The sequence below is a fragment of the Phyllostomus hastatus genome, unplaced genomic scaffold (genome assembly GCF_019186645.2).
Source record: "Phyllostomus hastatus isolate PE091 unplaced genomic scaffold, TTU_PhHast_1.1 phas_scaffold_93, whole genome shotgun sequence".
NCBI classification, from domain to species: Eukaryota; Metazoa; Chordata; class Mammalia; order Chiroptera; family Phyllostomidae; genus Phyllostomus; species Phyllostomus hastatus.
This window is the reverse complement of record NW_025334042.1, coordinates 7494861-7511265: the sequence shown is the minus strand read 5'-3', so window position 1 is coordinate 7511265 and position 16405 is coordinate 7494861.

Below are 16405 nucleotides of genomic sequence, written 5' to 3'. Positions count from 1 at the left end.
AGGAGAGTAAGCAAGTAGTAAGTGTACAATGGAATTAATCTTGAAAGCTTTTAGGAAGTGATAGCTTCTCAATCTGCATTGCCTAAGTGGGAAGGGTATTAGGAAGCCGCCTGCAAATGAAAACCAACAGTGTGTAAACTTATGTCCTGGAGCCTCAAGTACTGTCACTTAAGGAGCAAGCAAGGAAATAAGATTATATCACCGATTGTACATTTCTTACCTAACAATGTAAAAAAAATGTGGCAAATGAAACAAAGCACCTATTCTAACATCTTAATCATTTGCTTATACAAGTACTTTGCATGAAATTTCCATTGGCCCAAATTTGACAGGTTGTGCTTAAAACTGGTTATTAGCTTTTCTGTGTTTGTAGCCTAAACTCTTCTATGGCATACAACTTTGATGTGGCCTTTACTTATTTTTCATCTCTTCTGGTATCCAACAGCATTTCTCCACCGGCCCCCCCCCACACACACCCCTCACAATCTAGGTTCCTGACTCCCTGAAGTGCTTGCAGCTCCCCACGCCACCATGCTTTGCTGCACCTCAGCCTCTGTGAGGTTTTGTCTGTAACACCAGCCTTCCCACCCCACCCCACCTTGGCCAGCACTCGCTCAGCACTCAATGCTCAGTTTCACAGTCACCTTCTTTATGAGACACCAGTTATCCTGATTTGCAAAAATTGACTTCCCCCTAAACAAATGCATGTATTTGTAAAACCCTTGCTTGTGCCTGTGTTTGCACACTTGCTCCCTGGGACATGTCTGGCCTGCTTTGGTCTCCCTTCTCTCCCCAGTTTCCCACATCATCCAGTGTGTAGGGTATGCTCAGTAATTGATTGCATTCAGCATCCCTGAATCATCAACATAACTAGCAAGGAGATGGGGTACTGGAAGGGATCATAGAGACGAGTGCATTCAGGACCTTCCCTCCACAGCCAAGGAGACTGAGGAACACAGAGGTGAAGTCTGCCAGCTTACGCAGAGAGGAAAGTTGGAAGTATTAAGAGAACACAGGACTTCTGCCCGTGGGTTTAGGACTGATTTCAATATGCCACACTGCTTTCTGGGGTGCTGGAGGGTGGGGAAGGAAAATCTCCCTTGGAGAGCAGGACGGTTTGTGCCTTGTTTGGTTTTTGTGGTGCTTTATAATTTTGATAAAGATATTTTTAAGCCAGAGCATGGGGTGATTCAGTTTTCATGAACCACTTGGCATTTTCCTCTTGTACACAGTGCAGCTCCGAGCCCGTATCATAGCCCTGTAACCACATCCCCTGCTGGGCCTAATGCTAAATCAACACTGTCAGTTGAAAACAAACACTAACAGGTGTGCAGCACGTTGAGCGAGGGAAGGTTAGTGAGCTGGAGCAGGGCATAAACCCCGTCCGGATATGGCTGCACCCCCCAGTCCCCACAAGCCAGGGGCACCGGGAGGGTTGCCAAAGGCTGCTGTGGGCTGCCATGGCTTCTCAAAAATCAGGTCTGCTTGTAATAAGGCTGTAGAAATGAGTTTTTGTGATTACACGAAAAGCTTCCACCAGCCGCTTCTTAAAGCTCTGTGGGGCTCATAAGGAGAGGTCCAGACAAGCGTGGCTGACCTACATGACTCCCGGGTATCCTTAGCCCCAGCACAGGGTGGGGCCTGGCGACCAGCAAAGGTCACATTCAGGACGGGCACTTTCAAAAGATCTTGTTTCAGAGGAAAAAGAGGACCTTGCAAACTATCTATAGCCTGCCATCCTACACAGCAGATCCAACTCTGCCCAGAGACAAAAACTTCTGCTCCTTTTTTCCTAGGGCTGCCACCCCGGGTCCCCTGAGCTAGGCATATAGGGTGATGAGGAATAATAACTATCAATCAGAAGAACCAGTGTGAATGGAGCACTTACTGTATGCTATGCTGCTCTAAGTACTATGTAGGTGTATTGGTATTTAATCCTCATCAACCCTGTGAGGAAGATAACACTATCAGCATCCTCTCCACTTTACAAATAAGGAAGTGGAGGGACAAAGGGGTATGTTCAATTGCCCAGGGTTATGCAGATAACAGGTTTGCGGGGAAGCCATCATTCAGTTTCAGGCGGTTAGTTTCCAAGCCTTCACGACTTCACCTTAGCTTTGTGGGGCTGATCTGACGACTCCCAGTCTGGGCTGTATGTGACAGTCACCTGCGTAGCTTGGAAAGCTACCAGAGCTGGGGCCCACTTCCAAAGGCACTGATTTATGTGCTTTGGGGTAGCCCTAGTATTAAATACACATGTTTTGTAAATACACAGGTTACACATGTTTTGTAACCTGGTATAACATACATATAAAGAGTTACATGTATAGGCACATACTTTAAAAAGATATATATGTTAAAGATGTATATAACATGTTACTTTAAGTATATGTGTGGTCACCTGATTATCCTTAGGTACTTCAAGAGTGCAGCTGGCACGGGTAGTAGTTCCCAGCATGTTATCCAAGGAAAGTACGAGGAGGAATGGGCAGACAACATTAGAAGCCCAGCCAAGGAAAGTCTGGCAAAGGCGTGGTGCAGTGACTAAGGCTTGGGGAAGACCGCCAGAAAGAAAGCAGAGATGGCCAAAAGGGGTGAGAGAGTGACAAGAAAACCAGCAGAGGCCTATTTCCTTCTTTGCTCGTGGGGGAGACCATGGAGAAGCCCACGGGTGGAGAGTGTGGGGGGTGACCACCTTCACTGCTGATGGTTCCTGGAACTCTCCAGGACTCCAGAGAATTAGAGTTCCCAGAAAGGTGTTTAAGGAGAGAAACCTGCCCTGTAAATCACATCTGTTGGAGCTATGAGTGGGGTAGTTAGGGATCTGAAGCGCACAGTGCAAGAATGCATTGCAGCCAGGGATGGGGGCTTGGGATGTAAGTGCCGGGAAGGGAGGATTCCCGAGACCTTCAGTGGCGGGTCTGGAATGAGCCTGTGTTAGCTGCAAGTTACATTCTCACCCTGTTGTAGGGGCAGCTCACATTTTAGACTTATATTTTAAAATTATGGAATTTATGTCCTTTAAAGACAAATTAAAATATTGTAAAAAAGAAAAAATAATCACAATTTTATCACCTAAAAATAACAATTATTAATTAGAATATTTCTTTATGTTGTCATTTTTCCTGAACCTAATTTTAACGCAATGTTAAGTATAATATATATGCAATATTATAGCCTGCCTTTTCACATAAAGTTATAGAAGGCTGTTTATTTCTTGTATCAATTGCTTTATTTCCTTTGTAATAATTATACTCACAGCAAGCAGTTATTACTAGATTACTGAAAGTTGAATAATCTATGAACTCATATGGGGAAAAAGTTTGCATGAACGTCCACTGTTGAAAAGAATTGTTTTTATTTTTACTCAGATATATAAAACCTAAAACCAGTTATAAACCTCTTTGCTGTCTGGGAACAACCATGAAGTCAAAATGATTTTATATGTTAGAAACAAAATTACAAAGCCAATAAATTTCAAAATAATGGTATTAATGAAATGTGACAAGCGTGCTTTGAGTGTGGTGCTCACTGCTATGGGGCAGGTGTGCGGCCTGCCTAGCGCCAACCGCATAAATGCTGTGAGATCCCTCGGCTCTCCCTCCACTCTTCTCTGCTCTGGGCTCTCAGCACTTTCATGCACACCACCCGCAAGCACCACGGGCCTTCACTTGGCATAGGGGCTTCCTTCTTGTCAACTGTTTTTCTTCTCATCTCCGTAGCACACCACAATTCAAGTAGTGCCAATGTAATTGGAAACCCTGACTCCAAACTGAGATGTAAAATCTAACCCAAATGGGTCCGCTGATCTAGAATATGGCTCTATTGATTTTTAGATTGTGATTGAAAGGTAAACCTAAAGGTAAAAATGTTTTATAAGGAACTTCCAGTTCTAGAGAATGCCTTGTTAGACCCCTGCCTTTTTGAGAAATATTGGTTTATTGCATGCTTCTCTTGTGCCAGGTGCTGTCTTTGCAGGTGCCTTATCTACAACCACGCATTCACCGTAACAACATCTAATTGCCCTTTCACGGATGAGGTAATTGAAGTTTGCAGAGGTTAAGAAACTTGCTGACGGATGCAAAGCTGTCAGGTGGAGGAGCCATAATTCTAACCTCTGTCTGTATCATTCCCTGGTCCGTTCCCTGGACCATGATGTCATGTAGCCTCCAATAATCTTGCACAAGGTGTCCTTTCCCCATCTGGGGCTGAGTATGTTTACACTGACAGGGAACAGGGTTAGAGATAAAAGATTGTTTTTTTTTCCTCTAGAGAAAATGTAGCATCTGTCATTTGCGTTTTATTAATTTAGTTATATAACTAACCTGACAAGGATGGACCCCTTAAGATATTTCAGTACATTTGGCAGTAGCTTAGGTGGTTGGCAGTAGCTTGCCAGCTATTAAATGGCTCTGAATATATAAAGACTTGTAATTTCCTTCTTCAAAGGGCTTTGCCAAAGAGGCTAAGCCATGTGGCATAATCTCTGAACACACATTGGCACAGGCAGGAGTTCGGTTTGTGCAAGTGGATTGTTGGAACCAATCAGGCTAACTTGGTATTTCCTCTTTTGGCCCAACACCATAAACTGGCACAAATAACATTAGCCCTGCTGTGCACCAAAGTTCAGACTAATAAATCAGCCACCCTGTAATTATATTGGGGGAGCCAGCTTTATTCTCTCAGTGAGCAGACTGATGTATCTGTTTCGACTGGATGCCTTAAGGCTCCCTGGGAACCTGGGCTGACTTCCTAGTGCCCAGGCAGGCACCGCCCCAGATCCCAGCGCGCATCGGGTTGAGTTCCCACTGTGCAGGTCTGCTGGGACCAAACTGGTTTCCAAACCTGTTTGGCTTCTCCTCAAGGTCCAGAGCTGTCAGAAAGTGAAACACAACAAAAGCCTGGGGATGACAGTAGAGCACAATCTCATTCATCACGCTGTGTAAGCAGGAAGGCTCAGGAGGCCAGGGTGGATAGCCTGCCCTTGCTGCATGATCCTAGGTGGCTATTAACTTAGCATTTGAGGACAGTCTCAGACAGAAGGGGTTGGACCAGGTAATCTTTTTGTCTGAATTCATGCCATTTCTTCAGCAGTTGGCAGAAAGGCTTTGGAGCAGAAGATTTATGTGGGCAAAATAAGACATAGAGGAAGGCCATTTCATAGAAGGGAAAAATGTTACTTGTCCTTTTTCCTGCCTTGGTTTAAAGCACATAAAAAAGATCATATTAACATATTAAGGAGGGGATGGGTGGGTTGGAAGGGGGAAGGTATACTTCTTAGTCCTGTTGTTAAAATTTGCAGGCCAGTCACATTGGAATTTAAATGTATCCTTACACGGCAGCCTCAAGCTCAATCAGTCAGTCCTTCGCCGATACCTTCTAAGGCTTTCTCCCGCAGGTCTGTTCCAGGACTAACTCCTGCATGGCTTAATTTGGCCCTGCATGTCTGACTCATAGGCCTTCCCCACATTAAATTAGGTGATTTCTTTTCTGAGATCAAGTTGGCTATGTTGTCTTCATGGTTGAATCGCTTTGCTTTTGGGGTTTTCTCTGCTGGGAGTCTTCACACTCCAGCTCCTCACCTGCCCGGCACCTTTCCAGTATTCAGGCTTCTGTTCAAATTTCCCCTTCTCAGGGGAAAGTGTTTCCTTACCGCCACTCCTAGCCACTCTCTGTCACAGGTCGTAGGTCTTTGCTTAATACTCAAGACATTCTATGATTATCCCATTTCTCTGTTTCCTTGCTTATTTTCTGGCCCCCCACAACCCAAGCACGGATCTTGTCTCATTTTCATTGCATCCCCTGTGCTTAGCAGAGCACTGAGTGCACAGCGGCCACACAGGCAATAGTTTGAATTATGGAATATGTCCTCATGTAGCAGTGACCATGGGCCAGACTCTGAGTCTTATAAATATTAGCTCATTGAATCCTGACAACAAGCCTGTGAAGTAGGTAGATCCTATGCTTATCTCTGTTTTATAGATGGGAAAACTATAAGCAACTTGCCCAGTTAGGATTTGAACCGGGGCAGTTTGACTCCAGAGCCTGTGCTCTCAACAACTGCTACGTGCTGCCTCTCTAGCGTTTTTGCTGGTAAGTGAAGGAGCATCTGTAATCATCATTACCTGAAGGCTCATAGCTTCCTTCTAAGCTCTAAGTTTGACAAACACAAATATCAGGATCTTAAAAATAAGTCTTCAATGTATGAAAGATGGCATACAAGGTTAAGAGTCACTAGGTTTAGGATGTCACTGTCTTAATGGGTAATGGGTACACAGTCTCATTCTTTGTTGTTCCTAGCTCACCGGAGATAGCTCTGGAACCTCTGGTAGAGGAACAGGAAATTATAAATCCTGGAGTGAAGCCAATACCATAAAAGGCAAATGTTTTTCTCTTTAAGTTGCCATAGCCACAGACAGATCGGTCAAATGCTAGAAGATGCAGGGAGACGCAAAGATGTTGAAGAATTTCAGTGGATTTTTAAAATTTGTTGAGTATTTTAAAATGTGTTATTATTCCCAGAGCTCTACCACATATATTTTGGTTGAGTGATTTGTTTAAATTCATTCATTTTAAATCAATATAGCAAATGTTTGTACATTTATTTAAAAAATCAATATACTTAGTTTGCATGCACAATTGGGAAGTTCTTGAGAATCTTGGATTTCACACTTACCCTCTCATTTTATTTCAAAACACCACTGAAGTAGGCGTGCTGAAATAGTCTTATTTTCTCCAGCCTGGTGGACGCCCAGATCACTGGTCTGGACTCTCGTTTTCTCCTTGCCTCTGTGGCTGCTGCCTCGAATCCCCTTTGCTGGGAATTCACCATCCAACCCTGAAATGCTGGTGTGACCCAGGACTCAACCTCCAGGCATCTTTCCTCCACACTCATCTCCCTGGTGGTCTTATTCATTCTGTTGACTTTAAATACCGTGTTTATGCTAATGATGCTCAAATGTATATTTGCAGCTCTGCTCTACCTCATTAGCTCAGGACCGTTAGTCTCTTTGACCTCCGACATCTCCATTTGGTCATCTAGTGGGTATTTGAAACTTAAATACTCCAAACTGGGTTTCCAAAGTTGCTCCTCTCAGCTTCCCCCACCTCAGTAACTGCCCATGAGCCTAGTTCCAGGCTGAGGACATGGGCCCATTTCTGACCATCCTCTCTCTGACACTCTCCATCTGATCTGTCACAAATTCTGTTGTTTTCACTTTAACATACACTGCATCCAGAAACTGCCCCCCCTTAAAAAATTTTTCATTGTTGCCACTCTGGGCCAGACCACAACTGCCTTTTGCCTGATTGATTGCAAGAGTCTCTTAACTCATCTCTTCACTTCTTCTTTGCTGCCCTTTGGTCTGTTTTCAACACAGCAGCCAGAGTGATTCTATTGCTGCCAGATCATGACCCTCCTGTGCTCAAAATGCTCCCAGGACTTCCCCTGTCACTTAGGGTAAAATCTGCAGTCCTTCAATAACCTGCAGGACCCCCGTGCTCTGGCCCCTCCAGCTCTGGTGGATCTGAAACTGCCACTACTCCCTGGCTCACCTCCCTCCCTCCAGGCACACTGCCGCCTCCTCTGCCTCCTCCACTGTCCCTTCAAGAGTTCCCACCCCAAGCCCTTTGCATATGCCCTTCTCTCTGACTGGAGGGCGCTCCCTCCAGAGATTTATTTGCTTTCTGCTCACTTCCTTCTGGTCTTGTTTTAGAACAGCGATCTGAGTCAAACTGAACTCAGTGAAGGTTCTAAAAACTGGAATGGGTTTCCCCCAAAGAGAAAGCTGTTGCAAAGGAGCATGACCTTTAAAGTGTACTCAGTAATAATGCCTTCTGAAGCATTTATGCAATTAGGTGTGTTTCATTAATTGTGTTTTCTGAGCAGAGCAATGTGAAAGAACATGTTCCCTTCTGTCTAACTGTCATGTTCTCATCAGTCCTTTCACAAATTAATCTGAATAAAAGCAACTTCCTCTCAGCGGGGAGTTAAAATAAGCTACTATTCACATGATTATTACTTCATTGTGCTCCTAAGCACATTCCTTGGTGCTTTTTAATTATATATAATTACTAGGAAAAAAGGAAGTAAAATCTGTTTAATCTGAAGTGAAACATGCTAAATGATGTTTCCAGTCCCTGGGGTTTTTGTTTGTTTGTTTGTTTTGTTATGACTAACTTAAGGAGGCCAAATTGAAAAGCATAGATCTTGCAGAAAGGGCAGCAGCCTACATGATTAAACATTATTTATTTTATCTGCATGCTATTACTTTTAAAAGATTGTGATGTAACTTGGTGACTCTAGTAGTGACATCTGGGGTACAATGATTTCAAATGCCAATTTTTTTCTTCTTATAAAATCATGGCAATGAACTGCAAACAAGAGTTAAACTTGATGGTAGCATATGGTGACTTGGATACAATGATATGTTTTTACTGCAGTTTTCTATGTGTATTTTTTTATGATGAGAAATGTTATTAAAGCTTGTTACAGTGATCATATTAAAATGTATGACACGAGTCAAGAGGCAGCATAGCTCAGTGGCTAAATCTCAGGCCCTGGAGACACACTTCCTCAACCAGCATCTATTTCCACCATTGACATCAGTTACGCTATCTTAGGCAATTTATGTAACCTCTCTGTGCCTCTGCATCTCCATCAGTGCCATGAGGATACAATACTAGCCCTCTCAATGGGGTGTTGTTAGAATTAAATGAATATATCAATAATGCTTAGAATAGAGCACTCATTGACAATTAATTATTGTTATCAGTCAGAAAAGTCAAGGTCATGCTGCAATGACAAATAACTGTAAAATCTCAGGGGCTTGAAATAACAAAGATTTACTTCTTGCTCAAGCTATATGTCCCTCATGGAGGGGTCATTGTCTCAAATGTTGCCAATTGCTGGGGTAGAAAGCAAGATAATTCTGAAGAGTCTTGCACTAGCAATCAAATGCTCTGTGCTGGAGGTGTCATTGTCACTTCTGCTCCTACCTCATTGGCCAGAATTAGTTTCATGGACACCCTTGACCACTGGGAGGCCAGGGAGTGCCATTCTGCCATGTGCCTGGAAAGCAGAGGTCAAGCATTTCTGGCAAGCAGAACTTACGACATCCACAGTTTCTGTTGTTGTTATGCTTCTGCAGTGAAAGCATTCGGTGCTCTCAGTCTGAGTGGCCTTAACCTTTTTGGCTGCTGGCTGTCACTGTTGCTTAAGGAGAACTACAGACTTCTGGGAAAGGCTTCAAAAGGATGGAGCGTGGGAGTGTCTTGGAGTACAGGAGGCTGAGCAGAAGGCTCTATTTAGCTACCCCATGTCAGTCTGAGTGACTGAACCGTCTGGAATAGAAATGACTTATAAATGTTCTCCACTAAAAATTTTAAAAAATAATTCTAACACTTTAAACTGTCAGCTCAAAGACAACGTTGGAAATACTGTCCACACCCCTCATTGATGTTCACATCCTCTACTCAAAGCTCTGCACAGTTTCTCAAGGCTTAGTAGCTCTTGGATGTGGTTTTATTTAGACATCCCCAGGGCTACATTTGTTTATTTGTCTTGAATTCCTCTAGGGTCATCCAAACACCAAAAACAAATGACTTACAGTTAGCTTTTGATTATCCATGCAAATGGATGGTAATTTTGAATAATGTGTGTTTGCCTTTGATTGGGCATCTTCTCCTTCTGTTCTGTGGCCAAGATCCCTGTACCTCATCCTTCAAATCCTCCTGAGGCTCCTTATACACAAGATTTTATTGTCCTCTGGTCATAATTCAATCCTCTCTCAGATGGGCATTTGCTTGGGGGTGGGAATGATGGTGCGTGAGGGCTGCTTTTCCTTTTCATCTCTAAATACCTTGATAATTTATTCTGGGCTTTCCATTGCGGTAGCATTGATGGAGAAAAGAGCAATGCAGTTCAGATTTCAGAAGTCAGGAATGATTTAAAGAAGGGAGAGCAAGTTGGACTCTCTTTCTGTAAGAATGTTACTGGAAAGAAAAATCTCACAGCTATCATCACTCCCAGCTCCCACCTGCCATGATAATACATACCTCCATGCCTTTCCTTACACCAGCCCACCCTGGCTTTGAAGGCAGAAATATCTGCATTCACATTATAAGCCTACCATTCATTATAGCTGTGTGACTCAGGGAAAATTACCCGATTGCTCTGAATTTCAATTTCTTTATCTGAAAAGTAAGGTTTAATAACACATATGAAGGGGGACCCCCCAAAACCAGAATTTATTTATTAAAAATTGTGTATTTATTCTTACATGTTTAAACTTCAGTTACCTTCAAAGTACTCTCCATTTGATGCAATACACCTATTGAGACATTTTTTTCCATTGTTCAAAACAGTTTTTGAACTCATTGGTTTTCATGCGTTTTAGTACTTCTGCCATTTTTTGTTTCAACTCTTCCATATTGGCAAAATGTTTCCCTTTGAGGGCTTTTTTCATCTGGGGAAACAAAAAAAATTGTTTAGGGTGAAATCAGGCAAATAAGGAGGGTGGAACATGGGGGTCATGCCATTTTTGGTCAAAAACTGCTGAACACTCAGTGCTGTGTGGGCAAGTGCGTTCATAAATCACCAATCATGAAATGGGCAAACACATTGAAAGAGTTCTAAAAAATTCACTAAAGCTGAATTCAGCCTCTCACAACAGTGCCAGCTAGTATAATGATAGAGATGGGTTCCTAGAACACTCACCTAATGGGGGAAGACTGTGCTACAAGAGGCCTGCCCTCCAGAGATAATTCTGTTTTTTTTGGGGGGGGTCCCCCTTCGTATTAGCCTACATGTAGTGTGTAGAGGTTTATTTCAGTCCAGGAAAGATGTTTTAGGTTGTGGGTAGAGGGTATGGGGAGGGGGGTGTCTCTGCTGTGTACAATCATTTAGAAACTCAAGATGGTGTTGCTCTGCTATCCTCAATATGTAGCCTCTAATGTCACTCCAGTTATTTATTGTCTTTGTCATTGCATGCCAAGGCAATGGGAGATATATGGAGGAACACATGTGGGGTGTTGTATGACCCAGGCACCCAACCCTGTCACTGTCCACTGGGGAGAAGTTAATCACAGGGCCACAGAGTGCTATAAGGGGTGCTGGGAGATGGACTGCAGCCGGGCTTCCATGTGCCCCACTGCCACGAGGTGATCAGCTCTCCTCTCTGACCCCTTTAGATATGTTAGGTATGTTAGAAACATCTTTTCAACTAAACTAGCAGCTCCTTGAGTTAGAGACCTTGTTTTAACTTTAAACTACAAAGTCATGTTCAATGATGAACATGCAGCAGTCATCCTAAAAATGCCTTTCACATTGCTAATACTCCTGAATGAATGGAGCTATTCTTTGGCTAATGATCTCATACTTGATCTCTATTGAGTCTGAATACAACTTACTTTTGAGCAAAGTGAAATTGAAATCAAGTTTTAACAGGTTGGTTAGGGATTAGATGTCTTTGACAATTCATTCTTTGTACAATAATAATTTAAACAAAGGTAAAAGCAACAGAAACATTGAGAATTTCCCAGGGATATGTGGATTCCATTAGCAATTCCCATTACTGAAGTTATTATTATAATCATTTACCGATGCATAATAGAATCCATTAGGTTCTCAGTGTTACCTTTTAATCATCTTTTACAATTATGGATTCATATGTATTAAGATATGTATTTTCTTGAAGATAAATAGCATTCATGAAAATAAGTATAGTGGATAAATCGTAATTTTGTAGGATGTCTGGGTGAAAAATCTGGTGTTAGGCTTTAAAAAAAAACCTCTGATTTTCATCTAAAAGCCTAATAAAAACATGTTTGGATTTATAATATGAAATATGCAAATAGGAGCCAAGAAAACTATAGGAAATGGATTACTAATTTTCAATACTTAATTTACAATTTTTTAATGTTATCTTTTCCTCTGTTAATATAACTGGCATAGTTTTTGTCTCCTGACTGGGTCCCAATTGATATAATACTTGGAAGTTCCTTCAACAAAGATCACCAGAATGCTATATATTTGAATCACATCATCTTAACTGTTTGTAGATGTGGATCACATGCCTTTTAGTAAAAGTTAAACTTAAAAAACAGCTAGATGTACCCTGGATAGTGTGGCTCAGTTGGCTGGGCATCATTCTGCAAAGTGAAAGGTCATCTGTGCAGTTCCAGGTCCGGGTACATGCCTGGGTTGTGGGTTCAGTTCCTGGTCAGGGTGCCTATGAGCGTCACCTCTCTCACATTGATGTTTCTCTCCCTCTCTTCCTCTCTCCCTTCCTCTATCTCTAAAAGTAAATAAATAAAATTGTAAAAAACAGCTAAATGCATTTGGTTTTGGATGCCACCTTGAAAATGAACAGATATTTAAAATAAACTTTGACACTAATTCTATTATCTTGGATCCAAAGTTTCTCTGTGCCTCATTTTCCCCTAGCTGTACTAAGGGAAAATAGGGCTTGCAAGGGTAGACTTGTCTGTGTGCCCAGGCAGACTGCATGGCCTTGAAGGCAGAGTAGAATCTTACCCACCAGAACGTGTGTACTCAGTGTCTAGTGGGTGCCTAGCTCACGGTGCGATTTGAGTGTCTGTACTGAACAACTGTTGTCTCTGGGAAGAGATGCACATGTTAAATGGTTACACTTAGCTCTCTATTATAAAACAAAAGAGGTTTCCTTTAATAGTATTTTGGATTTAAGGAAAACTTTCCACCTAAGTTGGGTTAATCCTTGCAAAACCCAAAGAAAGAAAGCTGTCTGTGACTCTTTTCTTCATGTTGCAGGCCTGGCATGATTCTGATATTAGTGAAAAAATAAAAAACAAAAAACATTATGTCTTTTCTGGATGCCAAGAATAACTGATGGAAATGAGGCAAGTGCAAATGAAAAGAGATTTACTTACAAGAAGGAAAAAGGAAATCAATGCAAACCACAGTCTTACTTGAGGTTTAGAGAACCTGCTGGAATAATAGAAGATGTTTCTTTTTTTTTTTTAACTACAGGCATACCTCGTTTTACTGCACCTCACTTTATTGTGCTTTGCAGATATGCATCTTTTACAAATTGAAAGCCAGACCCTCCACTAGCCAAAAAAATTACAACTTGCTGAAGGCTCAGAAAATAGTTAGTATCTGTAGAAATAAACTATTTAAAAATTAAGGTATATATGTATATATATTTTAGACATAAAGCTATTACACACAATAGACTACAGAATAGTGTGAACATACTATATTTTTTGGACCATAAGATGCACCTGGGTTTTAAAGGAGAAAAATAGAAAAAAAATTTGAAGCAAAAAATATGGTAAAATATTTAATAACATAACATAATACTTCACCAATGTAAATGTAAACAGAACTCAACAGCAGCATTAACAACCATTATTCCTCCCAAATTTGTGGGTTGGGGTGCATCTAATAGTCCAAAAAATATGGTTATTTTTATATGCACTGTAAAACCAAAACACTCAGTATCTGAAGTTATTGCAATGTTCACTTTATTGCTGTGGTCTGGAACCAAACACACGGTATCTCTGAAGTATGTCTGTATTCTGATTTGTCTCTCATTCCCAAGAATTTCCATGGAAGAGAATTAGAACATACTTTATGAAACCAAACTGAACAAAGTTAATCTTTTCTTTATAATTCTGAAGATAATTTAGGATATTGTGCACCAGAGTAACTATTATTGTGGATATTATATAGTTTTGTAAAAACTATTCTGATTATTTGGACATACTGGATGTTCATATTTTAGATAAATAAGAGTTTATTATGTTCAGATTTTGCTCCAAATTTTAGGATAATAAGAAATTATAAAATAGCCACTTACAAACATGACATAGACCTGGAAGGAGATTTAGAGATAATGTAATGTTGAGAGCCTTAATTTTCTAGGCTCCCACAGGAGAAGGAGCTTGTCCAGGTCTGACTTCTGACCCGAGCCTCAGGGCTCTGTGCTCAGTGCTCTTTCTCTGCTATAAATATGCCTGACTTAAATAGTGAGGCTCTGATCTGCTGGGGTCTGATGTTGGTTATTCTAAATGAAATTGTTTACTCATCTGCAATGATAACTTGGAGGAGTCCAAACCTAACTCTATTTCTTCAACCCTTCTATCTTTCCCCCAAATATCAACCTGAAGAAAATGAAAAAGAAGGTTGGTGTCAGACATAAGTGCACTTATGTTCAAATCAGGAATTGCAAAGTCATTTGCATTTTGGTTTGCCCATATGCTATGGTAAAAATGTGAAGGTTTTAGAGCTTATTTTACATCTGTACAGAAACACTAAATCTAAATGCAATTTTCCTCCACTGAACTAAGTAAGTAATATTTTTAGGTAAAGTTAATTTAATGTCTCTGAACAGAAAACCAATTAAGAGCACCTTTAACCATGCTGAAGTAGACCCTTGACGTTCATAAAATATTCCCTTGGTTCCTCATGCTTGGTACCACCCATGGTGAGAAGACCTCTGTGTGAAGTCCTTCAGGTGTTTGTACAAGTCATTCCCCTTCACTGGTATCCAGGCCACTTCTGCTTTTCCCACAATCCTGCAGGGAGGTCAATAAAGCTACAGAAGGCTCCGAGGTACTACAAGTACTGCCTCATGGCTCTATTTCTTATTTTCTAATTTATAGTCACTGCACTCAGTCTTATCAAATGGAAGAGCAAAGAACAGCTAAAATTCTGTCCTTGTCTCCTTTAGTTCAAGCAAAGGCAGGGATTAAAGTTTAAATTGATGCTGTCTCTTCTTTATTTATAATTCCATTTGCCATATTAGAGCTTATAATACTCTTCTGACTGTTATTTTCCTTACCAGCCTGCTGATCTGGTATTATGTGAAATGCAAACTCTACTCAAAGGGCAGTTGATGTAAGGATACTGACCTGACCTACCCTGCAATATGAGTCAACTAGCTGGTTCTGGTGGGCCTGAGACAGATTTTTAGTACCTTCTCAGTATTTAAAGCAACTGAGGCAATTTGACAGGGAGCTTATTAATTTAACAGTGACTTCACAATTCCATTGGCCTTTTGCTGGTCCATTAATCTCTCTTAGGTAACTAAGTGGGGTTTTACTCTCCAGCCTCTAAATTTTTTCATGGTCATCTGAGATGGTCAATAGTTGGTGAGCCCAAGGAAAATGTGGCTGAGATGAAATGTACCCCAACTTCGCCATTGTTAGAGAAATGCAGAGAAAAATGATCAATGAAGAGAGAAGTCCATTTGGATAAAAGCAAGAGGTGTTATGTGAAAAGACAAGTGTAAAACCTAGAAAGGGACAGGCTGGGAAAATAGCATTGTATTAGTAATGGTTCTTCAGTTGCAAATAACAGAATGTGATTAGTTAGGCAAAACTTTAAAAAATTAAGTTATATTTGGTAAACATTTGATGGATATTGAAATATCTCACTAGCATATGAGAATAATTACTTGAAAGAGTTGCTCTGACCAGAATCTAGTTCCAAAGTCTCCTTCTCTCTAAATTTCTCATGGGTGTGTGTGTGTGTGTGTGTGTGTGTGTGTGTGTGTGTGTGTGTTATGTTTTGAATGGTCTGCATTGGATCTGGCATCCACTGGATCTATCAACCAGGACACAGTGCAGTATGGCTCCTGAGGGTCCACTTCTGGGCTCAAGGTAGATCCCAAAGAAGCTGGGAAGCTGCTCTCAAAAATGTCTAAGACATACCTTTCCTTGTTGACTTGACCATTGAGTATTCATAGCAATTTGTTTTCTAGAAGAGTTTGCCAGTTACAGCTGGGGCTGGAGGAAAGGGTCCAAGAGTCAGTTTCAATGATAAAGCATAGTCATTTGCCAACTTTGTGATCTTGGCTTTACCGCACCTCAGCTTCCTTATCTGTAAAATACCTACTTTGCTTGCTTTACAAAGGCATTGTGAGGATGAAAGGAGATGGTAGATGTGAAGTGTAACTTGTAGCACACCCAGACAGCACTTAGCCTTGTCATGATGCAATTTTGTAAGGCGTGCTGGTTATCTTGGGCTGTGCAATCTGGGCAGTGAAATGCTGACCTCACTTGGCAGTGGGATCTATCTAGGCCTATCAGATACCTATCTCAAAAAAGCCTGAATGGATTGTTTACTTTGGAAGTTTATTTAAAAAACATTTTTATTAATTCAGAGTAATTACACAGAAGCTATGAACTACAAATCATGTCGCATTTACTAAATAGCATCTTTAGTATGACAATGATGATAACCAATAATGTGAAATATATTCCTTTTGATTCTTTCTCATTAAGGAGGAGATGAGAGTATCTTTGATTTGGTCCAGGTTTTACCCTTTTTTTGCTTTTTATTATCTAATTCACTGTACCCAATGCAGTTTTTGAATGTCCTTTCCTCATGAAAGAACTTCCTGTAACATTCACAAAGAAT